Source organism: Penaeus japonicus, unplaced genomic scaffold (assembly GCF_977035675.1).
Source record: "Penaeus japonicus unplaced genomic scaffold, GWHDUDI00000001_assembly GWHDUDI00000033, whole genome shotgun sequence".
NCBI classification, from domain to species: domain Eukaryota; kingdom Metazoa; phylum Arthropoda; class Malacostraca; order Decapoda; family Penaeidae; genus Penaeus; species Penaeus japonicus.
This window is the reverse complement of record NW_028234435.1, coordinates 19,224,261-19,231,760: the sequence shown is the minus strand read 5'-3', so window position 1 is coordinate 19,231,760 and position 7,500 is coordinate 19,224,261. Positions and strand designations below refer to the sequence as shown.

Sequence of the window (7,500 nt, the reverse complement as noted above, 5' to 3'; positions counted from 1 at the left end):
GAGAGAGGGATAGAAAAAGAGAGATAAATAGATAGATAGATGAATAAAGTGAATGAGTAAGAGAGAGAGGGAGAGAGAGAGAGAGAGAGAGAGAGAGAGAGAGAGAGAGAGAGAGAGAGAGAGAAATTCATGCATTCATTGAATATCGTCATTGATTTTTATTCCTTCGAGTACTTATTCTCATTGTCATTTGATTATTCGATTTTTTTTTATCTTTGAATATATATATATCTTTTTATTTTCCAAAATGTCTTTTCAGAACACTTGTGCATATCTTGTCACCAGGGGGGAAACAAGAGAGTAAAATCCCTTGATAGCATCCCACCGGGGTAATTGAATTGCTACAGATATTCATGTTTTCGCAGATGCAACGATATAAAAACGGACTAAAATCAGCATGCGTAACTAAGTTAATTTTTTTCCCCGGGAACATTAGCCCCAAATGTACTGCAACAGACGAGAGGATATCATAGAGTGGGAGGTAGAAGGAGGGCGTGGGGTGGGGGTGGGGTGGGGTGGGAATTGGGGGGGGGGATTTTTTGGGTTGGGTCTTGACCTGGGGATGGGGTATGGGTGGGGGGGTAAGGGGGTGGGGGGGAGGCGAGGGTTGCAGTTAAAGTTGTTTCTGGCAATGTGTCTCGGTTGCTCTCTCAAGGAAGGCATGTAATCCGATGAAATGTCTTAAGTATATTACGTTACACACTTACGAATATCTTGGAAATGCGAGCAGAAGCAGCCAAGCATACACGCGAGCAAGGAGCACCTCCAGACACACAGAGACAGAGAGGCAAAATAAACGCAAGCAAAAATATTGACATCGTTCATAAGAGTATTATGTGAAAAAAAAAAAAAAAAAAAAACAGTCACGCTTGCACGCACTCCCGGAATCGCAAAACCATTACCATTCAGACATGAACATGCCTCTTCTATCTGTCTCTTTTCATCTGTTCAGTTTGCTTTCATAATCCTTTCCAAATACAGAGTTGGATATCCACATCCGGAATTCATTAAATCCATTAGTGCACACGAAAACAAACAACGAAAAAGATACAACCGCCATAACAAAAAGAGAGGGATAAAAAACTCCGTTACAATTTCAAGTGAAGCACGCCCAAGTACATCCCGAAACAGCCAAAACATTCACATAAAATCAACATTAAAAAGATATAAAGCTCCCATTCCCCACGAAATTTCTAGAATTAAAGAATTATTCAAACATAAGATACGGAATAGCTGGTTCCATCTTTCCGGGTGACTTCCACAAAGTCGAAATCAGCAACGGCCATGAACATTTCCATTTCTACAGCTTCGGAATATTCATGAGAGATTCCAGTCTTGCATTATCAGGTATTGGAAGTTGGTCATGCGTCTTGCTCCTATGACAGGCGCGATTTGTCATGGAGAATTACAACAACCGCTATCGCTGGTTCTTGTCAAGGCTATGGAGAAAGAGACACCACACATTTTCCCCTTTCTTTCCCTTTCATATGGGAGAGTCTGTTTTTATAGTCTCTCAAAGAAGATGGAAATAGAGAGCAAGAGAGAGAGAGAGAGAGAGAGAGAGAGAGAGAGAGAGAGAGAGAGAGAGAGAGAGAGAGAGAGAGAGAGAGAGAGAGAGAGAGAGAGAGAGAGAGAGAGAGAGAGAGAGTAAAAGAGAAGGAGAGAGAGAGGGAAAGCTAGAGAGAAAGAGATACAGAAAGCGAGAGAGAGAAGAACGACTCGAATTACTGGCATTCTAGCATAATTGACAATTTAGCAGCAATTAGCAGCTCCAGAGTCATCCGCTTTTGGCAAGTTCGGGGCTGAACTCAACGCGTTTGAAAGTACACCGATGTCCTATTTCCCTATTTTCATTCCTTCTACTCTCTCATTATCATTCACTGCAAACAAGGTTAGGGGAAATGTTGCTTAAGGATATCCTCTAACTCTGGCACTGAGGTAGTTAATTGTTTTTTTGTTTCTTCTTTTTTCTCTTTCTTTCTTTTGAAGATGGAGACTTCGCTCTTTTGGGGTTGATTAGCTCGTCCTTTGTTTATCATGTTTATTGTTTCTCTGTTTTGATTATCTTTTTTTTTGTCTTTGTTTATCGTCATCGTTTTCTGCTGTTATCTCTTAAGTGTGGTAAGTCAAATTCCAGTAGTATGATTGATTTAAAGAAAACACACACACACACACAGAGACAGAGAGAGAGAGAGAGAGAGAGAGAGAGAGAGAGAGAGAGAGAGAGAGAGAGAGAGAGAGAGAGAGAGAGAGAGAGAGAGAGAGAGAGAGAGAGAGAGAGAGAGAGAGAGAGAGAGAGAGAGAGAGAGAGAGAGAGAGAATTAAAGAGGGGAAGTCTGAGAGAGAGAGAGAGAGAGAGAGAGAGGGGAAGTCTGAGAGAAAGAGAGAGAGAGAGAGAGAGAGAGAGAGAGAGAGAGAGAGAATTTAAGAGGAGACGACTGAGAGAGAGAGGTAGAGATAGATAGATAGATAGATAGATAGAGAGAGAGAGAGAGAAAGTGAAAAAAAAAACAGAGAAAGAGAAAGTGAGAAGAGTACCAAACCAGAGGAACAAAAGAGAAACAGACAGGCAGACAGAGAAAGAGATAAATCAACAGCGGCGATTCGACAGCCCTCCCCAGTAATGGTCACTGGCTCACTGATTATCTAATTATCATAATCAGCAACGTCTGGGCTGCGGGTAATTGGATGAAAATTCTAGCAGTGACCGCTACTTATCTTGGCTTTTCTTTTCGGTTCTGGATGAGATTGAGTGAGAAAGCGTGTGTGTCTATGTATAAATTGAATGCACATGTGTGTGTGTGTGTGTATATGTATGTATGTATGTATGTTTCATCTCTCTCTCTCTCTCTCTCTCTCTCTCTCTCTCTCTCTCTCTATATATATATATATATATATATATATATATATATATATATATATATATATATATATATGTATATATGTATGTATATATGTATATATAAGTGTGTGTGTGTGTGTGTGTGTGTGGTATGTATGTATGTATGTATGTATGTATATATATATATTATATAATATATATATATATATATATATATATATATATATATATATATTTATATATATACATATATATATATATATATATATATATATAATATATATATATATATATATATATATATATATATGTATGTATACACACACACACACACACACACACACACACACACACATATATATATATATATATATATATATTTATATAAAATATATAATATATATATATATATATATATATATATATATATATATATATATATATATATATATATACATACATATGTATATATATATATATATATATATATATATATATATACATATATATAAATATATATACATATATATAAGTATAAATATATATATGTATATATATATATATATATATATATATATATATATATATATATATATATATATATATATATATATATATATATGCTTGGCTAGTTCTCATCTTCTCGCAATTCCTCTTTCGCCAAAATATCTCCTTTTCATCACGAAATCCTCCACGTCTTCTTCCATCTCCCCCGCTCTTAGATTCTCTCACCTAATCACTATCGTTATTCTTTTTTCTCGCTTTCTCCTTCTTCAAACCTTCTCCTTTCTCTTATATCCATCTTCACATCTTCCTCCTCCTCCATCTTTACATTTCCTTCTTACTATCTTCTTCATCATCCCTTCTTCTCCTTCCTTCTTAACACCCTTCTCCTCTTCCTCCTCCATTTCACATTTTTTTTTTTTCATTCTCCGTCTTTCTTTACATTCCCATTCCTCCTTCCACCTTTCCCCCATCCCTTCTTCTTCCCTCCATCCTCCCCCTCCCCTTCCTTCCTCTCCCCTCCTCATTTCTCCTCCTTCCATACTCCTCCCTCCATCCTCCATCCTCCTTCCTTCATCCTCTTCCCTCCATCCTCCCTCCTCCCTCCTCCCTCCTCCTCCCTCCATCCTCTTCCCTCCCTCCTCCATCCTCTTCCCTCCATCCTCCCTCCTCCCTCCTCCCTCCTCCCTCCTCCATCCTCCTCCCTTCATCCTCCTCCCTCCCTCCTCCTCCCTCTCCCCGCGCTTCCAACTCACCTCCTCCCGCTGACGACTTCGCTCTGGTCCCTCCTGACGGAATTATTGAAGGTCCAGGTGAAGGTGACGTTAGGTGGGTCGGCATCCACGGCGCAGGTGATGTTCGTGAGTTCGAAGAGCGCCACGCCACGAAGCGAGGGAGCGACGGCGCATCGGGGGCGATCTGTGGGGGGACGAGGGAAAGGGGGGGTGGGTGAGTTAGATTAGATGTGGATGATGATGTTGGGTGTGTTGTAGAAAGAGGTGGAAATAGATAAATAGATGATAGAGATATGGGCAGATCTGTACATACGTAAGTTGATAAATAGATTGATAGATAGATAGATGGGCAGAGAGAAAGCGAGACGTGGTTGAATTATCAAACAAATGTATGTGTACATTTATTAGGGTATAAACATTTTTTCCCCACTGGACAGTCAGACAAATAAAGGCTTTAAACACGTATCAAATTCAGGGATTAGTATATATGTTTAGGTTAATCGACCATGGGTTCAGATGTCAAATAACTTACGTCAGTAATAGCTTATATTGTATTTTTTTGGATACAGGGGGGATACACAACCAAAACTTTATTGACATATGAGGATTTTGACTATCGGCAATGGATATGAAGAGGACACATTATTGGATAAAAGTGCAAGTGGATGAATACATGACCAGGCAGAGAAATCGATAGGAATTACGGAAGACTGGGATAATGGGTAAATGCATTGATAATCGTTAAAGGTGACGGAGGGGAAAAAAATACTGGAGAATAAAAGAAAAACGAAAGCGAGCGTGGCTTTTAGGGAATATTTCATGGTTCATACGATTCATTTGTGGAAGTGATATGATGTTAGATATGTTTATTATATGTAATTCTGGTATGAAGATGTTTTGGATTTTGATGTAAGGATTTCATGTCATCCTACGGAAGTGAGAAGCAATATCCCTACATTTTTAAGAAGGTCATGCAACCTTAGCTGTGAGACTCGTCCATATATAGACAACTTGTGGGAATGGCCAACCCTCTCTAGATCCAGTGACTGCCTCTGCACTATTTCTAAAATTTTGGAACTCTCTCTTTTCCTGCTTCTGCTTTCCCCGAGACTAGCAATTTCAGCAGGCGGTCTCCAATTATCTCAGAGATTCATTTGCTCTCTCATGAATCACATTTCTGAGGTTTTCCCTTTTTTACTAAATATTTTGGGTCCTTTCTAGGACTGGGATTCTTCTTGGTAATCAAGTGGTAAGAATGGGCGTATATATATTATAAATACCCCCCCCCCTCTATATCTATCTATCTATCTATCTATCTATCTATCTATCTTTCTTTCTTTCTATCTCTATCTATCTATCTCTCTTTCTCTCTCCATTTATATATCTATCCACCTACCTACCTATCTACCATTCTATCTATCTATCTATTTTCTTGGGCGTTCGTTCGCGTATCCAGATCGCTCATCGTCTATAGCATCTCAGTCAAACCATTTCACACAGCTGAACATCGCTCTCTCTCTCTCTCTCTCTCTCTCTCTCCTTTTTTTTCTCTCTCTCTCTCTTTCTCTCTCTCTCTCTCTCTCTCTCTCTCTCTCTCTCTCTCTCTCTCTCTCTCTCTCTCTCTCTCATTCTCACTCTCTCTCTCTCTCTCTCACTTTTTCTCTCTCTATCTCTCTCTCTCTCTCTCTCTCTCTCTCTCTCTCTCTCTCTCTCTCTCTCTCTCTCTCTCTCTCTCTCTCTCTCTCTCTCTCTCTCTCTCTCTCTCTCTCTCTCTCTTCTACCCAAGGACCGCCTGAAATCACATCTTCGGCTTACTGGTGCTCATCTCAAAGACCATTTCACATCAGTAGACATTTCCAATGGGAGAAAACTCATTCCAGTAACGGTGGCGCAACTCTACGGTCTATACCTTCTTATTTCGATTATTATTGTTATTACATTTATTATCAGTATTGTTTTTAGTATTATTTTGGGTGTAATATTGTTGGTGTTATTGTCATTTTTTAATTATCGTTATCAATATTCCCATGATTATAAAGATTATTATCATGATTATTATTATTGTTATCATCATCACCATATATATCATCATCATTATCAACATCATTATCATCATCATCATTATCATCATCATCATCACATCAACATCATCATCACCTTTATCTTCATTAAAAAATAGTAACCGTATTAAGGAAATATTAACAAAAATATCAGAAATAAAACAAAGAAAATAAAAATTCTAAAAAACAACAATAGAAAAAAAAACATAAAAAAAGAAATGTAAAAAGAAAGATAATACCAGAGAGGCAATTTCAACATACCCGCTTACCCCCTCCCCTCCCCCTTTCTCTCCCCCCCTCCCCCACAAGGTAATGCGAAGAGTTCCGATAGAATGCGCGCAATGATTTGCTGTTACGTAACCAGCCGCGCACGTTCGAGTCCATTTTCATACATATTACTTCTCGCGGAGTGAGCTTGTTAGTTGGCAAGTTTATGGAAATGGGAAACTTTTGCCACAACTGAACGCAGTCTGACGGTTCGTGTGATTAATGTATTTGTGAGCGGGAGGATACGGTGAGTTTTGTGTTTGTTTGTTTGTGTGTGTGTGTATAAGTATATATATATATATATATATATATATATATATATATATATATAAATTATCTATTCATTCACATTTATGTACGTTTCCTTTCCTTCTCTCTTTCTTTCTCTCTTATTCTTTCTCTTTCTCTCTCTCTCTCTCTCTCTCTCTCTCTCTCTCTCTCTCTCTCTCTCTCTCTCTCTCTCTCTCTCTCTCTCTCTCTCTCTCCCTCTCTCTCTTTTTCGAAAAGAGAATACACATGCAATATTGGGTATTTCCAAAGAGACCGAAAAAAAACTATAAGAATGATAATCTTGGGAAAAAAACAGCTACATTCCTAACAGAATATTAGAAAAAAAAAGCGCATATCATCAAAACCAGAAATAACACCACCAACAAACACAAAAACACCACTCATAAACAACAGCACTACATATCACCATGAACTAACAACATCAGCCACGGGCCAACATCAACACCATTAACAACAATCCTTCCTCTTAGCACCAGCACCATCAGCACTATAGGTACTCTTAGCAGTCATCCTTAGCATCACGTTGCCAATATCGGTTTACCAACAAGAAGAGCGTAGCCGTCCTGTGACTTTGAGGTATTATCGACACCAGGGTATCGGCTTGGGTACGAGGGGGGTGGGGGAGGGGGGGGTACCGATGTCTAGGTAGAGGGGGTGGGGGGAAGGAGGTGTGGAAGGGATGAGAGAGAGTGTGTGTAAGGAAGAGAGTGAGTGGGAGAGGAAGAGAGAGTGAGTGAGAGTGGGAGGGGTGGGGTAGAGCGGAGGTGGGAGGAAGAAAGGAAGGGTGAGAGGAGGAAGAATG

At 39.1% G+C, this 7,500-nt stretch overlaps 1 protein-coding gene across 2 annotated transcripts in view; it reads right to left on the bottom strand.

Moving 5' to 3' along the window:
* LOC122260212 (uncharacterized) overlaps nt 1-7,500 on the bottom strand; it is a 70,810-nt gene that overhangs the window by 36,791 nt on the left and 26,519 nt on the right. For both annotated transcript variants that reach the window (XM_086530478.1, XM_086530479.1), the window contains exon 2: nt 4,102-4,264. The gene's annotated coding sequence lies outside the window, so the exon portion shown is untranslated. The remainder of the gene's footprint in view (nt 1-4,101; nt 4,265-7,500) is intronic.